The sequence below is a fragment of the Pteronotus mesoamericanus genome, unplaced genomic scaffold (assembly GCF_021234165.1).
Source record: "Pteronotus mesoamericanus isolate MK-2021 breed Mesoamerican mustached bat unplaced genomic scaffold, CSHL_Meso_final scaffold_21, whole genome shotgun sequence".
NCBI classification, from domain to species: Eukaryota; Metazoa; Chordata; class Mammalia; order Chiroptera; family Mormoopidae; genus Pteronotus; species Pteronotus mesoamericanus.
In genome coordinates this window covers 30,003,504-30,019,466 of record NW_026555310.1, presented here as the reverse complement: position 1 = coordinate 30,019,466, position 15,963 = coordinate 30,003,504, and positions in this window count along the sequence as shown.

The window sequence follows — 15,963 nt, the reverse complement described above, 5'->3', positions numbered from 1 at the left end:
CAATCACCTAAAAGCATGTGTTTATACATGTATATGTGCAGAAAATATTTTTCCTTCAAGTTTCAGCTCACTTATTTTCTTATAAATTAGCATCTTCTTTTACTTTTTCAAATATTAACAACTAAAACTCAGCTCCTCCAAAATAAAAACAAAGTACACAATATCATCTTCCCAAACTTGTTCTTACAATGGTAAAAGTCACTATTTTTCATCTTGTTAAAAGAGAAAGAAACTTGGAGTTCTCTTACTTATGTCACTCTCTGCACATCTATGTCAATTACAAGGTCTGCCTAATTTTAAATAATAAATGATTCTCACACTGTCTGCCTTTGCTCAGGCCCTGTCCTTCCCACTCCACCTGGTAGCATGCTGGCTCCTACGTCTTAGCTCTAGCTACACCATTCTTCTTTAATTGAAGGGTCCATTTCTGCTAACATCACTGAGTATTTACATTTTCTCCCTCTCTTCTTTACCTAAGTAACAATAGGAATTCAAGTTTTAATACCTACATTAATTCTTACTCCCTTAGGTAACCTTTATGGAACTCCTGAACTTGGTCAGTTACCCCTGTTATATTTTTCATGGCACATGTTTGTAGTTTACCTTTCCTTTGTAGAATAACCAAAAGTGTAATTTTAAAATAATTTCTGTGGTTTTTTGACAGTTATTTTTTCCCCAAAACTCTAAGTTCCGTCAGGATAGATTCTATGTTCATAATTGTTTATCATTCTATGACTTGAGGTGTTGTACACAACCAAAATGCTACCTAAAATTGTTATCAGACACTTAATTTTAAAATATTCAAAAACTTGAGTTTGAAGAACTTCAGATACTTTTAGGAAAAAAGAAGTATCACTCTATGCCTTAAAATTTATACGTGATTGAAATACTAAACCTGGTGTGTGTGAATACACACACACACACACACACACACACACAAAGAAAACAGAAAATTTATTCATAATCTTTGAGAAAGGCCAAAACAAATTTTAAAAAGAACATATTTGTCCATACAAAAGAATAACAAGATATTTATAATTTATACAGCAGGTGATACATCTACATACATTAAGAGCTCATATAGAACAATAAACAAAAGACAGCTAATTTGGCAAATGAACAAAAAGTATGAGTGACATTTAACACAAAAAAACCCCCTGAAAATAAATTACTAAAATGCAAAAAAACAAAACCAAAAACAAAAAAATAAACCACTTCAGTCTCAGTGATAACAAGTAAAATGCAATTTAAATAAATTGAAGATCGCTATTTGGGTCTTCATGGCAGCAAAATGAATGAGCTAATATAACAGAAAAGAAATTTTTGGATGGTCAAATATAGTTGTGGGGATTATTTGGAAAAGTTTGAGTATAAAAATCTGGATATTTACTCTGTACATAATTCTGCCATACTAAATAATGAAGTAATGGCTCTGGGAAGTCAAAAAAAGTCTATAATAAGATTTTTAGATACTAATGACTGATGATTTTCTAAAGAGGAAAACTTAAATATGCATTGCATACCAGTAGATAGTATAGTCATTTAAAAGAAAAAAGAAATAATGTGCCTTTAGTGGCATTGAAGTTATTCTAATACATATATTTTTAAGCAAAAACCATTTAGTAACTCATTCTGTGTTAGTGAGATACACATGATTATAAGAAAAATATCCTTTATTTATTAAAATATGAAAAATATAACATATAATGTAGGTTAATATGTAAAAGATATACTGCATATGTTATATATTAAATACACATATATAAAACATACAGTGAGGTTTGATAGTAATAAAATCAATTTCTTCCTAGAATTGTTAATTAATAGTCATTTACACCCTAGATTTTTTAAACAATATGTTTCTATTATTTATTTCTAATTGCCTCAGAAATGGAGCTGAAAAGATATAAAATACTGCTTTGAAAAATAATAGGGACCAGCCATTGCAAAAGAGATAAGGAGTCGGGGAGAAAGGACTAGAGGAGGAGAGAGGGGGCTGGTTGCCAGAGAGGAGGGACCACGCCAGCTGGGACCTTGAATTGGGAGCCTGGAGACCGTGATGCAACTACCCTCCCCTCTTTCACCTCTTTCTCATCTGGTCTGTGGGGACTGAGCAGGGAGTAACCCAGGGCTCAAGTGTCAAATCTGAAGCCATTGTATTGATGTCGGTTGTAAGGATGGAGAGGAAAAAAAAAAACAAAAACGCTTTAATTGAAAAGATGAGCACTATTTCCACTGTACCTGGAATTGTCTCCCATACACATAGTCCTAATTGATCAGTATACAGATATCCTATAGAAGGCCTGAATTGATCTTTAGGATTTTAGATGGCCTGAGACTTAGTTTACAAGGAAATTCTATCTATATTAGGTCTTACACTTCTAGTTGACCAGCATTCTCACTGGGTATCTCAGTGTAATCCCAGGAACCATGACAATTCTATTAATCTGAAGTACTGAAAGTTGTATTCAGGTCATGTTACTCAGTCGTAACAACTTTAATGCCTACTATGCTGCTCTTTTTCAAGAAAGTAAAAAGTATCTTTATTGTAAATGAGACTTTCAAGTAATTCTAGAATTTCTGGCCTTTGTAATCACATAATTTTTTCAACCTGGGTTTGTAGTCATAGAAAATTCACCATTTTTTTTAAGGGATAAAAAAAAGAAAGAGGAGGGGATAGAATCAATGGTTGGGAAATGCCCTGTCTGGTTTCAGGTACTGTAACCCTGCTGACAGGTGGGAGAGCCCCACGGCTGGAAATAATCAAGGAGACTTTGGAGAAACAGGCCCCTGAGGCGACAAAACCTGTCCCCCATGGCAGTGGCAGAGCCCCTGCCTCTCTGCTTGGCCCTATGACGGTCACTTGTTGATGACGCATAAGACACCTCGATGGAGGGCGACCTAAGCCAGACATCAACCAGTACGGGAAGCGGACAAGAGGTTGGGGGACATGGAGACAGGGCAAAAAGGCCCACACCCCTCGGCTCAGCTTGGACATGGCCAGAGTCCTCATTCTACCTGAAAGCAGTCTCCTTGTCTCTTGGCAGCTCCCTCCCCACCACCTGGCTCAGGCTCCAAACAATACTGGAGACAGCCCTAAACCAGATCTGGTGGTTTCCAAGGAAATCAGGTATAAAAGTAAATTCTTTAAAGTGTGCTTTGTTTTTCCCTCAGAAACTATAGCCAGCTCATGCTGGGAAGGGAATTTGCATTATTCACAGACTCTAACCCTATACCCTTAGTCACTCTTGTGTTTACTACACTCTCCTGTTTTGTTGTCTCTCTTGTTTGCTAGTCTCCTCTCAGACCCATGTAAATCAGTGTGTTCCTGCCATTTCTTTTCTTGAAAATATCACCCATTCTCTGTAAACATTAACATACTGATGTAATGAGATAACCTGTGCCATCCTGTTACTTAGCCCCACTGATAACCCTTTCAATAAAAGCCTTTGAACAAAGGGACTCTGGGCCTTCCCCACTAGACGGATGTGCCATGTCCCCTCTCCTGGCAAGCGGAGAAGTGTTTGCGATGACTCGTGTTTATTTCCCCCATCAGTGACACCCCAGGATGGGCTGTGAGGGATTCAGAGCCCTGTTCCCATCTCAGTTGGCTCTGAATGGTAACCCTCAGATCCAGGAGTGCGGTGCTCCCTGCAATGCACTCCATCCCCTGATGCGGCAGTTGTTGCCCAGGCCTGGGACGGGCAGCTACCCGTGGCAGCGCTCCCCCATGTGCCACATATTACAGAAATAGGACTTGTGATAATTCTATCAACTTTTACAACCTGGTCCTTTGACCATTTATCTTAAATTTAATCCTCTGTCACATATCCAAACACAACAGCTAAATCAGGAAGGCCACCACCAGACTTCTCACATCTACATGCCCATCAGTTCATGTGACTATTTCAGAATCACCAACAATTCAATAAATAGTTGACAATTTGCCAATTGCTAATACTGCGTTCAGAATATTTCAGCAGGAGCTCGAAAAAATTGAAATCAAACCAGAAGTAGCACATAGAAATAATTCTTCAAAATTACATTCTTCTAGACCTCAGTTCTTCAGAAGTTCCTCTATGATCAACAGCCCAACTTTAAACAAAAATCAGTGCACTGTTTACACAGATAGCTTCCAACACACCAAATATTGATATGGTGACCTCCAGTAATGAATCTCAGATCTATTGATACATTTTAGCTAGCACAACCAGTCTACATTTTTACATCCACAGGCTCTGAAACCTCTGATGTCTGCAGGGGTACAAATACGTCTAAGCAAGTAAGGAAAAATGCCAGCTTTATTCTTCATCACCCTCCCACATGCCAAGCCATAAGCACTGTCGCTGCAATTTCCCTTCCAGTGCTGGTCATTCAACCCAAAACAAAACGCGCTTTCACATTTATAGTTTCTTCAAATAAACTCCCTGTGGTTTCACTACAGATGGTGTTCCCATGTTTGAACTTACAAATCTTGTAAACTGTCCCGGTCACTCCTTACGTACAGTCTTCAGTACCTTACAGACCCTACTTTAGTACATGAGGATAGAATGGGTGAAGTGAGGAAGTTGAGTGTGGCATTTGCAGCTGCTGCCTACCCACAGGCTTTACTGGAAGACCACAAGGCCAGACTACAACAGCTTCAAAGACAACTTGAGATTCAAGAGAGTTGGCTGGATAAACTAACATGTGAGGTTAATGAATTGAAGAATAATACAACTTGGCACCTGAAAAGATCAAATTCCTTGTCTCAAATATGTTCATTTAAATAAATGCAGCAGTTGAGATGTTATAATAGACAACTCCAGACTGAGATGGACTGCTTAAAGATATTGGTTAATGTTTCTCAAATGTGAGGACCACATTTTAATCTCAAAACTATCAATAGCATTTATGACAATATTGCATTTATAGGTTCAATGCCACCAAAAATGAAAAATCAAAGGTCCATCATAGACACACTGAAAGCTCAAGACAGAAAGGATGAAGAGGGAGCCCAGTCCAAGAGCACTGCTAATACCTGGTGAACCACCTGCCTTAATCCACTCTGAACAGGGTGAGGTTCCCAGGCATTTCTGAGCCAAAAGCCTGTATATCTTTAAAACTAAAGCTAAAACTCAGGAAGATATTATGACATTAGGAGACAAGTTTCATCGATACACAGGATGTTTTTCAGATTCCAAATGTGACAGTATGCTGTTGTGCTAATGTTAAATGTCAGCCCACAGCGCTAATAAGAATTCATTCTAATGTTATGGGTAGTTGAAATTCACAACATGAAAGTTTAGCTTCAGAGAGGCTTGGTTGTACACTGCCTACAATATCTTATATGGATAATTCAGTAGTTCAATCCAATAGTTCATGGATATTAATAAAATTTCTAATAAAAAAGTTAATTACATTTTGATATAATTTATATCAACACAATCCCAACCTTTCTTATTCCCCTTCTCTTAGGTAAGCATGGGCAAATTTTGCATGCTGATAAGTATGAAAGCTTAGTCTTCTTTCTTCCTCCTTTCTAAAATATTTGTGAAAGTCTTTAAATCAATCTCACTTTCTCTGCTCATGTTTTACTCCCTTGTTGCTCTCAGAAGTTCTCTATTTTATCCTCCTTTTAGTATTTCTGTTTTCAAGAGATGTGTTTACAGGAATAGGTGGATTTCAAAACTTCCCATTAAGCAGTCACACATAATTAAGGCCATTATTTCAGCCAAGCAGCAAATAGCACCTCTGACCATGTTGACGTCATAGGCTGAGCTGCACATCCCCTGAAAGCCACAGAGTCCGCCACAGCGTTGGCAGTGCTGCTGTTTGCTGTACACCTACAAGTGTGTGCAAAAGTGCCTGCTGCACACGCCCACTCACAGTGCCTTTTCTATTTATTCTTCTGTTATTGACATATTTAGTTTTTATACATATTCATTATTGATCATATTTCCCTTGTGTTTCCCAAGCATAGGAATTACACCACCTCTTTTTCAATTTCTCATAGTGTTTGCGAGTCAACACTCTTGAGTGTTGTTACACGACAGACTTATGAAAACATGGAGCCAGAAAGGCCTTAACTTTCAAGGCCTCAAGGGAGAGACAGTGCAGGAGCCAACAAGGGAAACCAAAAGGGAAGCCGGGCCTGAGCACCCAGCTCCCCAATCTTCATTTTAGCTCAGATCTCTCCACTTTCAGAGACAAATTCTGTGCTTGGCAGCCGCCCTGTTCCACCAGCAAATGGCACTGGCACCTCTGAGATCACCACCCTCAAGGAGACGGGTTAGCGTTTTCAGCTGAGGCTGAGAAGGGGCGTTTAATAGGCCAAGAGTGAGAGACAGGAGGGCTGGTCACCTTTCCAGATCAGGGGAGCAAAGAGAAGGGCCCTGGCTCTGCCGTGGTGCCTGAACGTCTGTCCAGGAGCTGGGCTACTTCTCTGCTGTGACAACATGGCTGGGGCCTGACCTTTGGACTACTCATCAGGAACTGTCAGTGTAGGCAGCAGTGTTGAGCCACATTGAGAGGGAGGAGTGCCTGTTGCTCCCACACAATGGGGCCCTTGTTTACTTTCTTGAGCCCACATTTCCCCAGATTGAGTGACAGCCTGAGAGGCTGTGGGGTGCGAGCAGGAAGCAGGGCTCCTCTCAGCTATGAAGCACACACTTCACCCAGTCCTGCTGGAGGGAGCCGAGCGTAGAGGCTTCCTGCCCTGCAAACGTGCAGAGTTGGTGTATGTGGGGGGCCGTCCCCAAGGAGCATGTGCAAGCACGACCGCTGGGTCAGGGTCCTGGACACGGGTTTCCCTTTTTGCAGCCCCAGCGTGATTTCATTCTGCTTGTCTAACCCTCAATCCCAAGAATTTCCTCTGGTCGTTTCTGTAGCTGCCTTTCTCAGAGCAGTGCCCTTCCAGTTGGAAGATCTGATGAAAGGGCTGTTGAAGGACAGTTCAGAGGGCAGAGGCCAAATGTGTCAGCCTGTGGAGACATTTTATGGGATCTGCTTCTCATCTAAATCTTTGTCTTTCCTAGTGTGCACCTATTCAGGATGTGAGAGTTTCCACTTTAGCTGTTTTTTCATTTTTCAATTTTCTATGCAATTTATAAGGATGACATTGGTTAAACCATACAGGTTTCAAATGCATCTGCAACTCTGTAGCACATCATCTGCACAATGCACCATGGGCTCCCCACCCAAAGTCGTCTCCTTCTATCCCTATTTGTTCACCCTTTATCCACTTTATCCCCAACCCCTTTCCCTCTGGCAATCGGCATACTGTTTTCTGTTTTGCTGTTTACTTATTTATTTTTGTTTAATTCCCTCACCATTTTTCGCCCAGCCACTCAAACCCCTCCCTCTGATATCTGGCAGTCTGTTCTCTGTATCTATGAGTCTGCTTCTATTTTGTCTGTTAATTTATTTTGTTCATTGGATACCCCATGCAAGTGAAGTAATATGTTATTTGTCTTTTTTTTCCTGGCTTATTTCACTTAGCATAGTACTCTCCAGCTCCATCCACGCTGTTGCAAAATGTAAGATTTCCTTCTTTTTTTATGGTAAGTAATATATTCCACTGAGTAAATGCTCACATCTTTTTTATCCACACATCTACTGATTGAAACTTGGGCTGCTTCCAAACCTTGGTTATTATAAATAACTGCAGTGAACATAGGGGTGCCTATATTCTTTTGAATTGGTGTTTTGGGTTTCTTAGGATATATTCCCAGAAGTGGAATCACTGGGACATAAGGCTGTTCTGTTTTTAACTTTTTAACTATATTTTATTGATTATGTTATTACAGGTGTCCAATTTTTTCTCTCCTTTATCCCCCCTCCCCCCACTTAGTTCATGTTCACGGATCGCATATATAAGCTATTTGGCTTCTCCATTTCCTGTAGTATTTTTAACCTGCCCCTGTCTATTTTGTACCTACCTACTATGTTTCTTATTCCCTGTACCTTTCCCTCTTTCTCCCTGCTACCCCTCTCCATTGTTAACCCTTCATGTTATCTCAATTTTTGTGATTCTGTTCCTGTCTAGTTGTTTGTTTAGTTTGTTTTTGTTTTTGATTTTTAGGTTCAGTTATTGATAGATGTGAGTTTCTTTTCATTTTACTATTGAAAGTTTGATCTTATTTTTCTTAGATAAGTCCCTTTAACATTTCATAAAATAAGGATTTGGTGATTATGAACTCCTTTAACTTTACCTTTCTGGAAAGCACTTTATCTGCCCTTCCATTCTAAATGATAGTTTTTCTGGATAAAGTAATCTTGAATCTAGGTTCTTACCTTCCATGACTATGAGTACTTCTTGTCAGCCACTTCTTTTGATAAATCACCTAATAGTCTATGGGAACTCCTTTATACGTAACTCTCCTTTTCTCTTGCTGCTTTTAGGATTCTCTCCTTATCTTTAATCTTGGGTAATTTAATTATGGTATGTCTTGTTTGTTCCTCCATGGGTCCAATTTGTTTGAGACTCTCTGAGATTCCTGGACTTCCTGGAAGTCTATTTCCTTCGCCAGATTGGGGAAGTTCTCCTTCATTATTTTTTCAAACAAGTTTTCAATTTCTTGCTGTTCCTCTTCTCCTTCTGACACCCCTATGATTTGGATGTTGGGAATTTAAAGTTGTCCCAGAGGTTCCTAAGCCTTTCTTCATTTTTTTGAATTCTTGTTTCTTCACTCTGTTCTGATTGAATGTTTATTTCTTCCACCTGTTCCAAATCATTGATTTGAGTCCAGGTTTTCCTCTCTTTACTGTTGGTTCCCTGTATATTTTTCTTTGTTTCATTTTGCCTAGTCTTCACTTCTTCCTCTGTTTTGCATTCACACTCAACCATTTCTGTGAGTATCCTGATTACCAGTGTTTTGAATTGTGCATCTGATAGGTTGGCGCTCTCTTCGTCACGGAGTTCTTTTTCTGGAGTTTTGATCTGTTCTTTCATTTGGGCCATATTTCTTTTTTCCCAGAACACCTGTTATGTTGTAAGGGGTGGAACATTAGATATTCTCCAGGTCGGGGCAACCCAGGTCTCTGTGTTGTGATGGTGTATGTCTGTGTGTGGTGGGGAGGTCAAGAGGGAAAACAATGCTGCTTGCTCGGCTCTCAAAGGGTTTCTGTCATTTCCCCTTCTGCTCACAAGCAAATTGGGCCTTTCTGGTGCTGATTCCCTTGTGGGTAGGTTTATGTACATTCTAGGACCCTATGGGTCTCTCCAACGAACTCCCCTGTGAGGCTGGGAGTTTCTCCCACTGCCGCAGCCCTCACCGGCTTTAACAGCCTCAGGTTTTCAGGCTTTGGTTTCCCACTCTGGAACCCTAGGTTGCTTGGTCTGTCTGCTCCCCAGTTGCCCCCGCCATCTATACACATGCAAATGCCTGACCACTTTGTCCGCCTTCTCACCATGTGTCCTCTCCACCCTGGCTGCCCATCTCTGCCCTTCTTACTGGTCTGGATGAATGTTTCTTCTTTAACTCCTTTGTTCTCAGACTTCCATACGGTTTGATTTTCTGGCAGTTTTGGTTGTATTTCATTTTTAAATATGTTGTCCTTTTGGTTATGCAAGGAAGCAAAACGTATCTCCTTACACCAACTCCATCTTTAATTTTTTGAAGTAACTCCACTGTTTTTAATAGTGGCTGCACCAACCTGCATTTCCACCAGCAGTGCATGAGGGTTCCTTTTTCTCCACATCCTCACCAACACTTGTTTTTGTTGATTTATTGATAATAGCCATTCTAAAGAATGTGAGGTGATAGATCATTGTGGTTTTGATTTGCATCTCTCTGATGATTAATGACATTGAGCATCTTTTCATATATCTATTAGTCATCTGTATGTCCTCTTTGGGGAAGTGTCTATTCAGGCCCTTTGCCCATTTTCAATTGGATTATTTTTTGGTGTTGAGTTGAATAAGTTCTTTATAAATTTGCTTTATTAACCCCTCATCAGATGTATTGGCTAATATAATCTCTCATTCAGTGGATTGTCTTTTCAATCTGTTGATGGTTTCTTTTAATCTGCAAAAGCTTAGCTTGGTTGCCTTGAGAGCAACTACATATTGATGTTTCCCTCTCTTTCTCCCTCTCTTCTCCCTTTATAAATATGAACAAATAAAATATTTTTTAAAAAGCTTTTTAGTCTGATGTACTCAAATTTGTTTATTTTTTCTTTTGTTTCTCTTGTCCAAGGAGATATATCATAAAAACTATTACTATGAGAAATGTGTGAGAATTTCTTCTATGTTATTTCTGCCTATGTTTTCTTCTAGGATTTTTATGGTTTTGGGACTTACATTCAAGTTTTTAATTCATTGAGTTTACTGTTTTTTATTGAACTTATTGGAGTGACGTTGGTTAACAAAATTTTATAGATATCAGGTGTATAATGCTATAATATATTGTTTGTATATTGTATTGTGTAATCACCACTCCAAGAGTTTATTTCTGTGTATGGTGTCAGGTGGTGTTCAAGTTCCTTTGTGTGTATATGTGTGTGTGTGTGTGTGTGTGTGTGTGTGTGTGTATGTGTATCTGCCCAATTTACTCAACATCATTTATTGAATAGACTGTTTTACCCCATTATATGTTCTTGCAACCTTTGTCAAATACTAATGGATGAAAAAGGAGTGGGTTTATATATAAGCTCTCTATGTTGTTCCATTGATCTATGTGTCTGTTTTTATGCCAGTATCATGCTATTTTGATTACTATAGCCTTGTAGTATACTTTGATATTGGGTAGTGTGATACCTCCAACTTAGTTCTTCTTTCTTAATATTGCTGTGCCTATTCCAGTAATTTTGTGGTTCTATATACATTTTTGGAATCACTGTTCTAGTTCTGTGATATATGCCATTGATATTTTAATAGGAATTGCATTTCATCTATAAATTGTTTTAGGCAGTATGGATATTTTTAATGATGCTGTTTTTTCCTATATATGAACATAGTATATACTTCCATTTCTTTGTATCTTCCTCAGTTTATTCAGTATTCTATTATTTTCTGAACAGGTGTTTTGCCTCTTTGTTAAATTTATTCTTAGGTAATAAGAATTCTTAGGTGATAAGCTTTTTTGTTGTTGTTGTAATTGTAAATGAGATTGTTTTCTTAGTTTCTCATTCTGATAGTTTATTATTGGTGTATAAAAAATGCCACAGATTTTTCATTTGGTTAAATCTTAATGTCACAAAAAACTATTTTCAGGAAAATTCATTCCATAGCCTACATTTATGTGATGCCTATTTTACATTCTTCTAATACAACTTAGGCTCACATTTATCATCATCTTATTTCTCTGCACTATAATGTCTGTGTCTTGTTCCCTCATAAACTATAAGTATCTTGATGGACCATGTTTCCTTATCTTTGTAATCCCGAGGCAAACAGAGTAACTGACTACAAATGTTAACTCAATAAATGTGACTTCAGTGAATAAATATAAGATATGGGATAGAACTTCTATTCATTCTGTACCACATATGGAAAAGCACAAAGTACTATTCAAGATATAAATCTAGTATCTCTTCTATTTTACACTTATAGAATATTTCATCCAATACAGAATACACATTCTTCTCAAATTGGCATAAAATATTCTCCAAAATAAAACATATTTAGAACCATAAAATATACTTTAACAACTTTAAGTGAATGGAAATTATGCAAAGTATTTTCACAGCACTGGAATTGATATAGATATCAGTAATAAAAGATAGCTAGAAAATCTCCCTAATAATTGAAGATAAAATGCCACCTTTATAAAAACAAATGCATCAAAGAAGACTGAAGAAAAAGTAAAATATATTTCAAACTAAATGAAAATATGCCTTATCAAAATTAATGATGTGTCACAAAAGCAGTGCTTACAGGGAAAAATTCTGGCGTTGTCTGAATATAATAGGAAAATAAACACATCTGAAATCCTTGCTTCAATAAGAAGAGTAATTTAAGCCTAAAGCAAACAGAAGAAAAAGACATAAAAATTAGAGCAGAAATAAAATAAATTGAAAACAGAAAACAAAAAGGAAAAATGAGTGAAACCAAAACCTAGTTTGTTTGTTTTTTACTTTACTTTTATTGATGACTATTACAGATGCCCCCACATTCCCCTCTTTTGCCACCGCCACCCAGCCCCCGCCCCCTTTCCCGCTGGCCATCACCACACTGTTGTCTGTGTCTCTGGGTTATGCATATAAGTTCTTTGAGTAACCCAATTTTTTCATCCATTTCCTCCCTTCCCTCTGGCTGCTGTCAGTCTGCTCCATGTATCCATGCCTCTGTATTTATTTTGCTCATCAATTTATTTTGTTCATTGGATTCTGCATATAAGTGAGATCATATGGTCTTTGTCTTTCTCTGACTGGCCTATTTACAACCAGTTTTTGGTTATTTTGCAAACCTGGTTCTTTAAAAATACCATTAAAATAGACAAAAATGTAGACATGGTAACCGAGATACAGAGAAATTACTAACATCTGAAATGAAACAGGAGATATAATTACAGTTTTCTTCAATAGTGGGAAGTTAGCATAAAGATAGACATAACAGATTAATGAAAGAATAAATATAGCAGGGAAAAATATAGACTTCTGGTCAACTGTCTTTTGACAGATGTTATTTTCTTTTACTATGTGTGGGGTCTACAGCTATGTCTTTTTCACTTCTGATTTTCTTTCCCTCGCGAATTGGTCAATTGGCCTAGAGGTTTATCAGTGTTACTAACCTTTTAAAAAACTGCTTTGGTTTACTGATTTTCCCTATTATGTTTCTGTTTTAATTTTTATTTCTGCTCTTGTTTCCTTTCTACGTTTTTTTGCCCTTAATTTTCTATTCTGAAGTGGAAGCTAAGTTGATTGATATGAGAACATTTTTTCTCTCAAAAGCATTTAATGCTAAAAATTTTAAGTACTACTTAATCTGCATTTCACAAATTTGTTCTCCATTCACATGTTCTAAATATTCTAGTGAAAAGTAAGTTGCAAGATTGATATGGTCACATAGATTCTGAAAATCTCTTTATTTTTCACTATTTTTTGGGGGGGATGGGTTTTCTTCAAATTATATACTTTTTGTTCACTTGTCTTCAAGTCTACTGATTAGATTTTCTGCCATCTCTAAATTGCTGTTCACTTCAAATAAAAAAAACATTTCATTTCAGTTGTACATTAGGTCTCAGCATTTTCTTTATGTTATTTTATAGTTTCTCCTTCTCTGTTGCTACTTCCGTCTGTATAATCATCATGTGTATATATTCTTTGAATACATTTATTGAAGTTGCTTTAACATTCTTGGCTGTTAATTCTAATGTCTGCTTCACCAAGAGATTGGTTTCTGTGGATTGCTCTTTAAAATAATGGATTTCATTTTTTTCTTTATATACCGAGTGATTTTTTTAATTGAATGCTGGATGTCATGAATCATATGTTTTCAAAACTCTGGATTCTATTCTGTTCCTGTGAAGAATAACTTTGTTTGAGAGTCAGTAAACATGGCTGTAATCACCTCCAACTTCTTCCTCCATTGTACTGGCCACCAAGGAGATTCCACTTAGTCCTTTCATCTTCCAGGATGACCCCCCGCCCCCCGCACCTTTTATTTATTTATTTATGTATTTATTTATTTACTTAATTACTTATTTTGCAGGGCCTCCTTCAGCTCTCCTCTGCACCTACATAGTTACGCGTTAGCAAAGGAATAAGGTGGATTTTATTAACATCTTTGTGGGACTCACCCTTTTTCTACCTTTTATTTTCCAAACTCTCTCCCTAAATTTCTGATTTTCCTTTCACACTATAATGTGTTTCACTGACCCCTTAAGTTGATAACCCTGCAATTTTCTGCTACCCAAACATTGTAGGTACTGAGTACTATCAGATAAAAATCTGGAAGTTTCCCACTTTAGTTTCATATTTGATTGTTTTTATATGAAATTTTCTCTGGTATATTAATTTATTTACTTATTTTCCTTGACAAGCATGTGCGTCAGTTATAAACAACTACATCATACCCTGAGCAAAAAGTTCTTCCAAATATTTTTTTGTCACCGGTATGCATTATAGTTTTATATTGAATGATGACTCCAACAGGATAGATAACATTTAATATGTGCTAAAAGTAACATTGCAAACATCCCAGTCAAAGAAAAGAAAAATAATTTTAATCAGAGGTGAAATCATGAACAAAATAAGACTAAGAATGAGATGAAGAGTTTACATTTCAAATCCTTTTTTTGGTCAATTTTAATGAGATGGGAACCCAGATTTCTGTCAACATTTTAGCTCTTTTGCCACTTCTGAAATTCTGAAGAATTTTAGTTTTTTTATGTCGAGTTTGTTTTTTTCACAGTGTTTTGCAGGATATGTATAAAGTTATATATATTTTTAAATAATGATTTTTTGTTTTGGTTTTCCTCTTAACATCAATGTTATAAATGAATAAAATAAATTATACAAAATAATATAAAATCTGTAATCCTAAATCTGGTTATGTATGAACATTTCTTCTAAGAAATATGTTTCTTATGGCAGAAAGAATATATCTACACACCTACCATTTTTGGGGAGAAGGGAGTTATTTGTGATTATATTTAGGGAATTTTTTTTAATTAAGCAAAGTTAGTGAATTACAGCCATCTATGGAATAACTAAAAATTTCCTGCTAAATTGTCAAGGCAAAAAGAACAGAACAGACATAATCAGCTATAGTTGTACTGAAAATATATCTCACAAGTTGAAAACTGCACTTATTTTTCAACCTACAAGGACACATTCTCTGTTCCTACTTATATTTTCCAAGTTGTATATGACCTTGACCATCTGATTTTTGACAACTTCTATTTCATTGGTCCAGTTTTTCTGCTTCTTTGTTGGTCTTTAATTATTAGAGAAGTAGTATTTAAAGTATTTTATTAAGGGATTACTCAGCATAAATTACATGATAAAATATACATATATAAAGAATATTGTGAAAGCAAACATAAAGAGAAGAAACTAAATACAGCTTGATGACCAGAAGGACTCTGATATGTCAGTTGATATGATATATGTAAATGAAATATAAAAGTGAAAATGTATTGATATAAGAAGTAATTTAACACTATATGTTTTCAGAAAACTTTTTACATCATGATGTAAAGTAAATTTAGTAAATATTTATATAAGAATATTAATATGGAAAGAGACTAAAAAAGAATGCTCTTAGGAAGAAGCTTGTAGCTAGACATTCTATTATTTATATAACAAATTATGAAAATAGGTGAGTGCAGATGGGGGAAAGGACAACTGTTATATTTCTTTCTACTTTACCTTTGCTCCTTAACTCATGAATTTTAATTTGTGTCCAAATTTGGTGTGTTTTAAAATATTTAAATCAATTTAGAGTGTTGTGTTGGTTTTATTACTTTTCATGGTTGGTTTTTATGGAGGAATTTGCATCAGCTTAAATGTTTTGATTCTCCTTTTCTGTGTTCTTCCTATAAAATACCTTCAATTCGGTGAAAGACACTTCTTGTGGACTGGAAATGTGGTGGGTACTTTGTTAGATTCCTAGGTCAAGAGCATCCTCTTCTGTGAATATATTGCAGTGCAGCCTCTTCGGTGAATTTCAGGTACAAGAAGGTGGGAGTTTTTTAAAATGTCCTTTTGCCTAACATTCCCTGGTACCCTCCCTAATTTGTACATACATAATGATTCTTTTCCCTTTCACTGCACAAGTTCTAGATGTGTTTCTTCCTTCTTTCTATCCTTTTCTCCCAAAAGTATTGCCTTTATAAGACATGTTCTTAAGAACCCAAAATGTATTTTCCAGTTTTGCTTGCCCCAGCCCTGACCTTCTGGGACTCCCTTTCAGGATTCTCACAGTGAGTGTGTCTTTCTCTCTCTGGGCAAGTCCCCAGTTCCTCTAAAGATCCTAGGGCTTCGTAAAAGGTTAGTTGGAAATAACTACACTCGGAACTGGGGGTTGTTTTTCTATTT